This window comes from Aegilops tauschii, chromosome 6 (genome assembly GCF_002575655.3).
Source record: "Aegilops tauschii subsp. strangulata cultivar AL8/78 chromosome 6, Aet v6.0, whole genome shotgun sequence".
NCBI classification, from domain to species: Eukaryota; Viridiplantae; Streptophyta; class Magnoliopsida; order Poales; family Poaceae; genus Aegilops; species Aegilops tauschii.
In genome coordinates, this window is record NC_053040.3 from 132,833,679 (window position 1) to 132,846,689 (window position 13,011).

Consider the following 13,011-nt stretch of genomic DNA (forward strand, 5'->3'; position numbering starts at 1 on the left):
TTATTCATGCTAGAATTGTATTAACCGGAAACATAATACATGTGTGAGTACATAGACAAACAGAGTGTCACTAGTATGCCTCTACTTGACTAGCTCGTTGCTCAAAGATGGTTATGTTTCCTAGCCATAGACATGAGTTGTCATTTGATTAACGGGATCAAATCATTAGGAGAATGATGTCATTGACTTGACCCATTCCGTTAGCTTAGCACTTGATCGTTTAGTATGTTGCTATTGCTTTCTTCATGACTTATACATGTTCCTATGACTATGAGATTATGCAACTCCCGTTTACCGGAGGAACACTTTGTGTGCTACCAAACGTCACAATGTAACTGGGTGATTATAAAGGTGCTCTATAGGTGTCTCCGAAGGTACTTGTTGGGTTGGCGTATTTCGAGATTAGGATTTCTCACTCCGATTGTCAGAGAGGTATCTCTGGGCCCACTCAGTAATGCACATCACTATAAGCCTTGCAAGCATTGTAACTAATGAGTTAGTTGCGGGATGATGTATTATGGAACGAGTAAAGAGACTTGCCGGTAACGAGATTGAACTAGGTATTGAGATACCGACAATCGAATATCGGGCAAGTAACATACCGATGACAAAGGGAACAACGTATGTTGTTATGCGGTTTGACCGATAAAGATCTTCGTAGAATATGTGGGAGCCAATATGAGAATCCAGGTTCCGCTATTGGTTATTGACCGGAGACGTGTCTCGGTCATGTCTACATAGTTCTCGAACCCGTAGGGTCCGCACGCTTAACGTTTCGATGACAGTTATATTATGAGTTTATATGTTTTGATGTACCGAAGGTTGTTCGGAGTCCCGGATGTGATCACGGACATGACGAGGAGTCTCGAAATGGTCGAGACATGAAGATTGATATATTGGATGACTATATTCGGACACCGGAATGGTTCCGGGGGTTATCGGATATATACCGGAGTACCGGGGGTTACCGGAACCCCCCCCGGAGGCTATTGGGCCTCATGGGCCCAATTGGTGGAAGAGGAGAGGCGGCCAAGGGGCAGCCGCACGCCCCTCCCCGCCCAAGTCCGAATTGGACAAGGAGGGGGGCGCCCCCCCTTTCCTTTCCCCCTCTCTCCTTCCCTCTCCTCTCCTAGTCCAACAAGGAAGGGAGGGAGTCCTACTCCCGGTGGGAGTAGGAGTCCTCCTGGCGTGCCTCCTCCTGGCCGGCCGCACCTCCCCCCTTGCTCCTTTATATACGGGGGCAGGGGGCACCCCAAAGACACAACAATTGATCGTTTGATCTTTTAGCCGTGTGCGGTGCCCCCCTCCACCATAGTCCACCTCGATAATACTGTAGCGGTGCTTAGGCGAAGCCCTGCGTCGGTAGAACATCAACATCGTCACCACGCCGTCGTGCTGACGAAACTCTCCCTCCACACTCGGCTGGATCGGAGTTCGAGGGACGTCATCGGGCTGAACGTGTGCTGAACTCGGAGATGCCGTGCGTTCGGTACTTGATCGGTCGGATCGTGAAGACGTACGACTACATCAACCGCGTTGTGCTAACGCTTTCGCTTTCGGTCTACGAGGGTACGTGGACAACACTCTCCCCTCTCGTTGCTATGCATCACCATGATCTTGCGTGTGCGTAGGAATTTTTTTGAAATTACTACGTTCCCCAACAGTGGCATCCGAGCCAGGTTTTATGCGTTGATGTTATATGCACGAGTAGAACACAAGTGAGTTGTGGGCGATATAAGTCATACTGCTTACCAGCATGTCATACTTTGGTTCGGCGATATTGTTGGATGAAGCGGCTCGGACCGACATTACGCGTACGCTTATGCGAGACTGGTTCTACCGACGTGCTTTGCACACAGGTGGCTGGCGGGTGTCAGTTTCTCCAACTTTAGTTGAACCGAGTGTGGCTACGCCCGGTCCTTGCGAAGGTTAAAACAGCACCAACTTGACAAACTATCGTTGTGGTTTTGATGCGTAGGTAAGAACGGTTCTTGCTAAGCCCGTAGCAGCCACGTAAAATTTGCAACAACAAAGTAGAGGACGTCTAACTTGTTTTTGCAGGGCATGTTGTGATGTGATATGGTCAAGACATGATGCTAAATTTTATTGTATGAGATGATCATGTTTTGTAACCGAGTTATCGGCAACTGGCAGGAGCCATATGGTTGTCGCTTTATTGTATGCAATGCAATCGCCCTGTAATGCTTTACTTTATCACTAAGCGGTAGCGATAGTCGTAGAAGCATAAGATTGGCGAGACGACAACGATGCTACGATGAAGATCAAGGTGTCGCGCCGGTGGCGATGGTGATCATGATGGTGCTTCGGAGATGGAGATCACAAGCACAAGATGATGATGGCCATATCATATCACTTATATTGATTGCATGTGATGTTTATCTTTTATGCATCTTATCTTGCTTTGATTGACGGTAGCATTATAAGATGATCCCTCACTAAATTATCAAAGTATAAGTGTTCTCCCTGAGTATGCACCGTTGCGAAAGTTCTTTGTGCTGAGACACCACGTGATGATCGGGTGTGATAGGCTCTACGTTCAAATACAACGGGTGCAAAACAGTTGCACACGCGGAATACTCAGGTTAAGCTTGACGAGCCTAGCATATAACAGATATGGCCTCGGAACACGGAGACCGAAAGGTCGAGCGTGAATCATATAGTAGATATGATCAACATAATGATGTTCACCATTGAAACTACTCCATCTCACGTGATGATTGGACATGGTTTAGTTGATATGGATCACGTGATCACTTAGAGGATTAGAGGGATGTCTATCTAAGTGGGAGTTCTTAAGTAATATGATTAATTGAACTTAAATTTATCATGAACTTAGTCCTGATAGTATTTTGCAAATTATGTTGTAGATCAATAGCTCGTGTTGTTGCTTCCCTATGTTTATTTTGATATGTTCCTAGAGAAAAATTATGTTGAAAGATGTTAGTAGCAATGATGCGGATTTGATCCGTGATCTGAGGATTATCCTCATTGCTTCACAGAAGAATTATGTCCTTGATACACCTATTTGCAGGAGCAGATGCAGACGTTATGAACGTTTGACAAAAGCTCGGTATGATGACTACTTGATAGTTTAGTGCACCATGCTTTACGGCTTAGAACCGGGACTTCAAAAATGTTTTGAATGCCACAGAGCATATAAGATGTTCTAAGAGTTGAAACTGGTATTTCATACTCATGCCCGTATCGAGAGGTATGAGACCTCTGACAGTACTTTGCCTACAAGATGGAGGAGAATTGCTCAGCTAGTGAGCATGTGCTCAGAATGTTTGAGTACTACAATCGCTTGAATCAAGTGGGAGTTAATCTTCCAGATAAAATAGTGATTGACATAATTCTCTAGTCACCATCACCAAGTTAGTAGAACTTCGTGATGAACTATAATACGCAAGGGATGACGAAAACAATTCCCAAGCTCTTCGCGATGCTGAAATCGGCGAAGGTAGAAATCAAGAAAAACATCAAGTGTTGATGGTTGACAAGACCACTAGTTTCAAGAGAAAGGACAAAGGGAAGAAGGGGAACTTCAAGAAGAACGGCAAGCAAGTTGCTGCTCAAGTGAAGAAGCCCAAGTCTGGACCTAAGCCTGAGACTAAGTGCTTCTACTGCAAAGGGACTTTTCACTAGAAGCGGAACCACCCCAAGTATTTGGCGGATAAGAAGGATGGCAAAGTCAACAAGCTATATTTGATATACATGTTATTGATGTGTACCTTACTAGTGTTTATAGTAGCCCCTGGGTATTTGATACTTGTTCAGTTGCTAAAAATTAGTAACTCGAAACAGGAGTTACAGAATGAACAAAGACTAGTTAAGGGTGAAGTGACGATGTGTGTTGGAAGTGGTTCCAAGATTGATATGATCATCATCGCACACTCCCTATAATTTCGGGATTAGTGTTGAACCTAAATAAGTGTTATTTGATGTTTGCGTTGAGCATAAATATGATTTGATCATGCTTATTGCAATACGGTTATTCATTTAAGTTAGAGAACAATTGTTGTTCTGTTGACATGAATAGAACCTTCTATGGTCATACACACCAACGAAAATGGTTTGTTGGATCTCGATCGTAGTGATACACATATTCATAATATTGAAGCCAAAAAGATGCAAAGTTAATAATGATAGTGCAACTTATTTGTGGCACTGCCGTTTAGGTCATATTGGTGTAAAACGCATGGAGAAACTCCATGCTGATGGGCTTTTGGAATCACTTGATACTTGCGAACCGTGCCTCATGGGCAAGATGACTAAAACGCCATTCTCCGGAACTATGAAGAGAGCAACAGATTTGTTGGAAATCATACATACAGATGTATGTGGTCCGATGAATATTGAGGCTCGTGGCGGATATCGTTATTTTCTCACCTTCACAGATGATTTGAGCAGATATGGGTATATCTACTTAATGAAACATAAGTCTCAAACATTTGAAAAGTTCAAAGAATTTCAGAGTGAAGTTGAAAATCATCGTAACAAGAAAATAAAGTTTCTACGATCTGATCATGGAGGAGAATATTTGAGTTATGAGTTTGGTCTTCATTTGAAACAATGCGGAATAGTTTCGCAACTCACGCCACCCGGAACACCACATCGTAATGGTGTGTCCGAACGTCGTAATCGTACTCTACTAGATATGGTGCGATCTATGATGTCTCTTACTGATTTACCGCTATCGTTTTGGGGTTATGCATTAGAGACAGCTGCATTCACGTTAAAAAGGGCACCATCTAAATCCGTTGAGATGACACCGTATGAACTGTGGTTTGGCAGGAAACCAAAGTTGTCGTTTCTTAAAGTTTGGGGTTGTGATGCTTATATGAAAAGGTTTCATCCTGATAAGCTCAAACCCAATTCGGACAAATATGTCTTCATAGGATACCCAAACGAGACTGTTGGGTACACCTTCTATCACAGATCCGAAGGCAAGACATTCGTTGCTAAGAATGGATCCTTTCTAGAGAAGGAGTTTCTCTCGAAAGAAGTGAGTGGGAGGAAAGTAGAACTTGATGAGGTAACTCTACCTGCTCCCTTATTGGAAAGTAGTTCATCACAGAAATCTGTTCATGTGACTCCTACACCAATTAGTGAGGAAGCTAATGATGATGATCATGTAACTTCAGATCAAGTTACTACCGAACCTCGTAGGTCAACCAGAATGAAATCCGCACCAGAGTGGTACGGTAATCCAGTTCTGGAGGTCATGTTACTTGACCATGATGAACCTACGAACTATGAGGAAGCGATGATGAGCCCAGATTCCGCAAAATGGCTTGTGGCCATGAAATCTGAGATGGGATCCATGTATGAGAACAAAGTGTGGACTTTGGTTGACTTGCCGGTGATCGGCAAGCCATAGAAAATAAATGGATCTTCAAGAGGAAGACGGACGCTGATAGTAGTGTTACTATCTACAAAGCTAGAATTGTCGCAAAAGGTTTTCGACAAGTTCAAGGTGTTGACTACGATGAGAGTTTCTCACTCGTATCTATGCTTAAGTCTGTCCGAATCATGTTAGCAATTGCCGCATTTTATGAAATCTGGAAAATGGATAAACAAAGCTGCATTCCTTAATGGATTTATTAAAGAAGAGTTGTATATGATGCAACCAGAAGATTTTGTCGATCCTAAAGGTGTTGACAAAATGTGCAAGCTCCAGCGATCCATCTATGGACTGGTGCAAGCATCTCGAAGTTGGAATATACGCTTTGATGAGTTGATCAAAGCATATAGTTTTATACAGACTTGCGGTGAAGCCTGTATTCACAAGAAAGTGAGTGGGAGCACTACAACATTTCTGATAAGTATATGTGAATGACATATTGTTGATCGGAAATAATGTAAAATTATTCTGCAAAGCATAAAGGAGTGTTTGAAAGGAGTTTTTCAAAGAAAGACCTCGGTGAAGCTGCTTACATATTAAGCATCAAGATCTATAGAAATAGATCAAAACGCTTGATAAGTTTTTTCAATGAGTACATACCTTGACAAGATTTTGAAGTAGTTCAAAATGGAACAGTCAAAGAAAGAGTTCTTGCCTGTGTTACAAAGTGTGAAATTGAGTAAGACTCAAAACCCGACCACGGCAGAAGATAGAAAGAGAATGAAAGTCATTCCCTATGCCTCAGCCATAGGTTCTATAAAGTATGCCATGCTATGTACCAGATCTATTGTATACCCTACGCTGATTTTGGCAAGGGAGTACAATAGTGATCTAGGAGTAGATCACTGGACAGCGGTCGAAATTATCCTTAGTGGAATAAGGATATGTTTCTTGATTATGGAGGTGACAAAAAGGTTCGTCGTAAAGGGTTACGTCAATACAAGTTTTGGCACTGACCCAGATGACTCTAAGTCTTAATCTGGATACATATTGAAAGTGGGAGCAATTAGCTAAAGTAGCTCCGAGTAGAGCATTGTAGACATAGAAATTTGCAAAATACATACGGATCTGAATATGGCAGACCCGTTGACTAAACTTCTCTCACAAGCAAAACATGATCACACCTTAGTACTCTTTGGGTGTTAATCACATAGCGATGTGAACTAGATTATTGAGTCTAGTAAACCCTTTGGGTGTTGGTCACATGACGATGTGAACTATGGGTGTTAATCACATGGTGATGTGAACTATTGATGTTAAATCACATGGCGATGTGATCTAGATTATTGACTCTAGTGCAAGTGGAAGACTGAAGGAAATATGCCCTAGAGGCAATAATAAAGTTATTATTTATTTCCTTATTTCATGATAAATGTTTATTATTCATGCTAGAATTGTATTAACCGGAAACGTAATACATGTGTGAGTACATAGACAAACAGAGTGTCACTAGTATGCCTCTACTTGACTAGCTCGTTGATCAAAGATGGTTATGTTTCCTAGCCATAGACATGAGTTGTCATTTGATTAACGGGATCACATCATTAGGAGAATGATGTGATTGACTTAACCCATTCCGTTAGGTTAGCACTTGATCGTTTAGTATGTTGCTATTGCTTTCTTCATGACTTATACATGTTCCTATGACTATGAGATTATGCAACTCCCGTTTACCGGAGGAACACTTTGTGTGCTACCAAACGTCACAACGTAACTGGGTGATTATAAAGGTGCTCTACAGGTGTCTCCAAAGGTACTTGTTGGGTTGGCGTATTTCGAGATTAGGATTTGTCACTCCGATTGTCGGAGAGGTACCTCTGGGCCCACTCAGTAATGCACATCACTATAAGCCTTGCAAGCATTTTAACTAATGAGTTAGTTGAGGGATGATGTATTATGGAACGAGTAAAGAGACTTGCCGGTAACGAGATTGAACTAGGTATTGAGATACCGACGATCGAATCTCGGGCAAGTAACATACCGATGACAAAGGGAACAACGTATGTTGTTATGCGGTTTGACCGATAAAGATCTTCGTAGAATATGTGGGAGCCAATATGAGCATCCAGGTTCCGCTATTGGTTATTGACCGGAGACGTGTCTCGGCCATGTCTACATAGTTCTCGAACCCGTAGGGTCCGCACGCTTAACGTTTCGATGACAGTTATATTATGAGTTTATATGTTTTGATGTACCGAAGGTTGTTCGGAGTCCCGGATGTGATCACGGACATGACGAGGAGTCTCGAAATGGTCGAGACATGAAGATTGATATATTGGATGACTATATTCGGACACCGGAATGGTTCCGGGGGTTATCGGATATATACCGGAGTACCGGGGGGTTACCGGAACCCCCCGGAGGCTATTGGGCCTCATGGGCCCAATTGGTGGAAGAGGAGAGGCGGCCAAGGGGCAGCCGCGCGCCCCTCCCCCCCAAGTCCGAATTGGACAAGGAGGGGGGCGGCGCCCCCCTTTCCTTTCCCCCTCTCTCCTTCCCTCTCCTCTCCTAGTCCAACAAGGAAGGGAGGGAGTCCTACTCCCGGTGGGAGTAGGACTCCTCCTGGCGCGCCTCCTCCTGGCCGGCCACACCTCCCCCCTTGCTCCTTTATATACGGGGGCAGGGGGGCACCCCAAAGACACAACAATTGATCGTTTGATCTTTTAGCCGTGTGTGGCGCCCCCCTCCACCATAGTCCACCTCGATAATACTGTAGCGGTGCTTAGGCGAAGCCCTGCGTCGGTAGAACATCATCATCGTCACCACGCCGTCGTGCTGACGAAACTCTCCCTCAACACTCGGCTGGATCGGAGTTCGGGGGACGTCATCGGGCTGAACGTGTGCTGAACTCGGAGGTGCCGTGCGTTCGGTACTTGATCGGTCGGATCATGAAGACGTACGACTACATCAACCGCGTTGTGCTAACGCTTCCGCTTTCGGTCTACGAGGGTACGTGGACAACACTCTCCTCTCTCGTTGCTATGCATCACCATGATCTTGCGTGTGCGTAGGAATTTTTTTGAAATTACTACGTTCCCCAACAACTTCGGCCCCGGCGTCCACTCCCCCTCTCTCGCGATGGGCTCGCATCAGAACAGCCCGCCTTCGGTGTCCCCGGTCCGGCGTCTAGAGCAGCCGGTGGTCTCAGGGTTGGGGCTCTCAGGCTCCCCGTGCTCCGCTCGCTCCTCGTCGGTGGAGGTGGAGCGGCCGGCCCTGGCAAGGCACGCACTCGGGCCGGCTTGGCGCAAGTCGGCGCCTTCCCGCAAGGCCATGTGGCGCCGGCGCCGTGCCTTGCGTCGCCAGCAGGAGGCTGGTGCCCAGGGTGGTCGAGACTCGCCTACCTCGTCGGAGCGGCGGCTCATCCCTCCTGACCTCTATGGACTCTGCTTTCGCTGCTTCAAGGAGGGTCACCGTCGGCAGGACTGCACCAGCAAACCGATGTGCATCAGGTGCGGGCTCTCGGGGCATGTGTCCTCGCAGTGCAAGCGGCCTCGGAGCCCCATCTCGGAGGACGAACTGTGGGGTGCGGTGATTGCCAAGGTGTCCAATTCCATGCCGGGACGGGCGGCTGGGATGGTGGGTATGGGGGGATCGTTGTTGGAGCCTGGACAGAGCGCGCCCAGGGCGCTGCCTCTGTCAGTTGCGCCCAACTTTCCTCCCATGGTCACCGTGCCCTCCCCCAACCCCATGGTGGCAGCGCCTCTGCTTGAGTTGTGCCTGCCGGAGGTGTGCGTGATGTCGCGCGCGGCGGACATGAATGGCCTGGAGTGCCGGCTTCAGTTGGCTGTGGTGATGTACGTGGGAGGTGCCAGGCCGCCGGTGACTTGTGAGGAGGCGATTGCGGCGCAGCTACACTTGCCACGACACTAGTTCTCGGTTCACAAGTACCATCCGGAGGATTTCTTGGTGGTGTTCTCGTCCCATGAAGCTCGGAACAGGGCGCTCAGCTCGCCGGTCATTCACCACCTTGGCATCCAGCTCCATTCCAAGCCATGGTTGCGGCAAGCTCAGGCGACCTCAAGGCTGATGCGATGTCAGGTGGACGTCCTGATCGAGGGGGTGCCATCGCACGCATGGTCTTGGAGCGTGGAGGCGGAGCTGCTGGGGAAGGCATGTCTGATTGAGAGCTTGGCCCCTGAGACGGAGAGCCGCAAAGACCTGTCGCTGTTCAAGCTGCGGGCATGGTGTGTGGATCCGGAGGATGTGCCGGTGAGTCGCCGGCTATGGATTCCCGAGCCACCGGAGTTGGCGCCAAACGCTGCGGCACGACGGCCGTCCTTCCGCCAGCTGCTGGTGTACCTCCACTATCATTCACATAGGCAGGATGCGAGACTTCTCGGAGCCACAACTTTGGCGCAGATCGGGCAGCTCGAGTGGTGATAGCGGCCAGACTGGGATTCCGGATAGCTCCTTGGATTCCTTCGCTGGAGGTGATTGCGTGGTTCCGCCATGGACGAGAGGGGTGTGTGATGACCGCAGTGGTGGCTGGAGGTTCCCCCTTCAGGGCAGGGTGGGCCCCTCTGTTTGGCGCCTCTCACCAATGACAGAGGTGGCCATGCCTACTTTTGAGGTCAGCAGGTTGGACCACGGCCACCAGGACAAGGAGATTCAAACTGAGGGTGAGGTGCGGACCGTCTCGAATGTGCTGGTAGCCAATGCGGTGCTGCCAGCGAGTGGGGTTGGCACATCGACTGCTGGAGATAGCATTGGAGGGAGCGCAGGCCCAGCGAATAAAGTGGGGATCGAGCAAACGGCTCCAAGACTGGTCACCGCTACCGAGACAGATGGGAGGCAAGTCAGGACTGAGGGACCCGCTCTGATCAATGACCAGGACAAGAGATTGGATCCCCAGGTGGGTGGACAGCCGAGCGAGACAGCGACAGGGGGGTTTTGGATCTATTGCGGCCGGATCCTGTGGCCAGGCCGGATTCAGCCCCCAGGACGGAGGAGAGGGTGCCACAATCAATCCAGCTGGAGGAGGGGCGGGTTGCCCCGAGATCTGATCATGTTGGGGCTGCCTTGGCGGATGGATGGGACTTGGTGGCAGACACGATCGCTGCGGCCAATTGATCGGTTACGCAGGTGGGACCCAAGATCGCGATAGAATCAACTTTGGATGCTGCGCGGAGTGGGGAGGTGGTTCCAGCGCGTAAGCCAGTGCTAGAAGCTCCGATTTTGGAGCCTAGTGCTACTGCACCAGCGGGTGCATGTGCATGCGACATGACTACGTCCGGCGGCATGCAACTGGTGGGTGCATCTGCATGCGACATGACTATGTCCGGTGACATGCAACTGGTGGTTCACGGGGCTGATAGCACGGTGCAGCCCTTGGAGGCGGGTCTCTCGGCCAAAGAGCAGCTGGCTTTGGGCAACATCAAATCCTTTTAGGCCGGTATGCTCAAGAAACTAGCCCCGCCTTTATTGAAAGAGATTGAGACGATACGAGGAGTGCACACGAGCCAGGACCCATTCACTCCACGATGCAACACTCGGTCAGTGGGTGTGGGTAACCACTCCAAATCCAAGGCCACGGCGGCAGAAACAATTCTACTCAAGACACTAGGCATTACAGAAGATGATCTTGCGGTGTCTGAGGGGGCGTTGGAGCAGTTGCGAGTGGTCTTTGACTCGCCTCTCCGCGAGCCGCAACTCAAGGCTATTGCGGCAATCTTCGGGAAGGCACTGCCAATTAGCTTTGGCGGAGAGATGGAGAGCATGATAGCCGTGTAGGTAGTTAGCGTTTGTTACGGACATTGGAGCTTATTGCTTCCAAATGTCGTACACAGTTGTGGAGTTAGTATGTTGGAATGTGAGGGGGCTGAACAGCCCGGCTAAGCGGAATGCCCCTACGTGAGCTAGCTGATTCCATGAAAGTAGCTATCTAGTGTATCTTAGAGACTAAGTTGGAGAGGGTAGACCATTATGTAATCTTGCAATGCCTAGGGCCAACATATGATGGGTTTGCATACTTGCCGGCGTCGTCTACCCGGGGTGGTATTTTCATTGCTTGGGACTCGTCAAGGGCATCGATTTCGAACACGGTGACCGATACTAACTTCATCACGGGCTACGTGACACAGACGGAGGGCGATCCCTGGTGGATGTCAGTGGTTTATGGGCCTCAAGAGGATGCACAAAAGGTCGCAATGCTGGAGGAGCTATCAGCTAGGGAGCTGCTTTTCCCGGGACCGTGGATGGCAATTGGAGACTTCAACATGATTCTAAATGTTGCCGACAAGAATAATTCCCTGCTAGACAGAAGGATAATGGGTAAATTCAAGAGATTTGTCGACGATAACACACTCAAGGAATTGTTCTTGCATGGAAGGAGGTTCACATGGAGCAACGAGAGGGAGAGGCCCACGCTGACGAAAATTGATCGTGTTCTGGTCTCTGTGGACTGGGAGCTGGCCTACCCGGAGTGCCTGCTGCAGGCACTGTCAACCAATGCCTCAGACCATTGCCCGCTATTTCTTTCATTGGAGGATCAAGTGCAACCGCGTAAAAGATTCTGTTTTGAACTCTTCTGGGTGAAGTTGGAAGGGTTTTTGGAGGCGGTGCAGGAAGGATGGATATGTGATGAGTCCATCTCAGACCCGTTCGTGAGGCTTGATGTCCTGTTGAGAAGTTGTGCTAATAAGCACTTAACGGCGTGGGGTCAGAGGAGAGTAGGCCACATTGATATGCAGATTGCAATTGCAAATCTTGTGATCCTGAGGTTTGACTGTGCGCGGGAGACTCGTGTGCTCACGGGAGAGGAGAGATGGTTGCGTAGAACTCTGAAGCACCTGGTTCTTGGGTTATCTTCTTTGGAACGAGCGATTGCGAGACAACGGTCGAGGATGATATGGCTGCAGGAGGGAGATGCCAATACCAAACTTTTTCACCTGGTGGCCAATGGACGGAAGCTGAAAAGCTTTATTCCTGCGATCTCTGTGGCAGGAACCACCATCACGGACCAAGCAGCGAAAGAGGAGGCTTTTTTCGAGGCTTATAGTGATCTGTTGGGGAGTTGTGGATCTAGGGAGCACACCTTAGACCTGGATTATCTGGGTATTGAGCCAATCGACCTGGATGACCAAGATTTGGTCTTCCAAGAAGAGGAGACTTGGAAAGTAGTGAGGGATATGCCCTCGGATCGCGCGCCGGGGCCAGATGGGTTCATTGGTGTCTTATTTCAGTGTGCTTGGGCGATTGTGAAAGGTGATGTGATGGCAGCATTGAACAAGCTTTTCCTCAACAATGGGAGAGGGTTTGGAAGGTTAAATCAAGCCCTTATCACCTTGATCCCCAAAAAGCCGGAGGCCTGCCATATCAACGACTTTAGGACGATATGCCTGGTCCATAGCATTCCGAAGTTAGCGTCCAAACTTCTGGCCTCCAGGATTTGCCCGTGCATGGGAGAGCTGGTACATGCAAACCAAACGGCGTTCATTAGGGGCTGGAATATCCATGACAACTTCTTGCTAGTTAGGCAACTTGCAAGGAAACTTCACAAAAGGAAGATGAAGAGTGTGATGCTAAAGCTAGATATCTCGCGTGCCTTCGACTCATTGTCCTGGCCGTTCTTATTCGAAGTGCTGCGA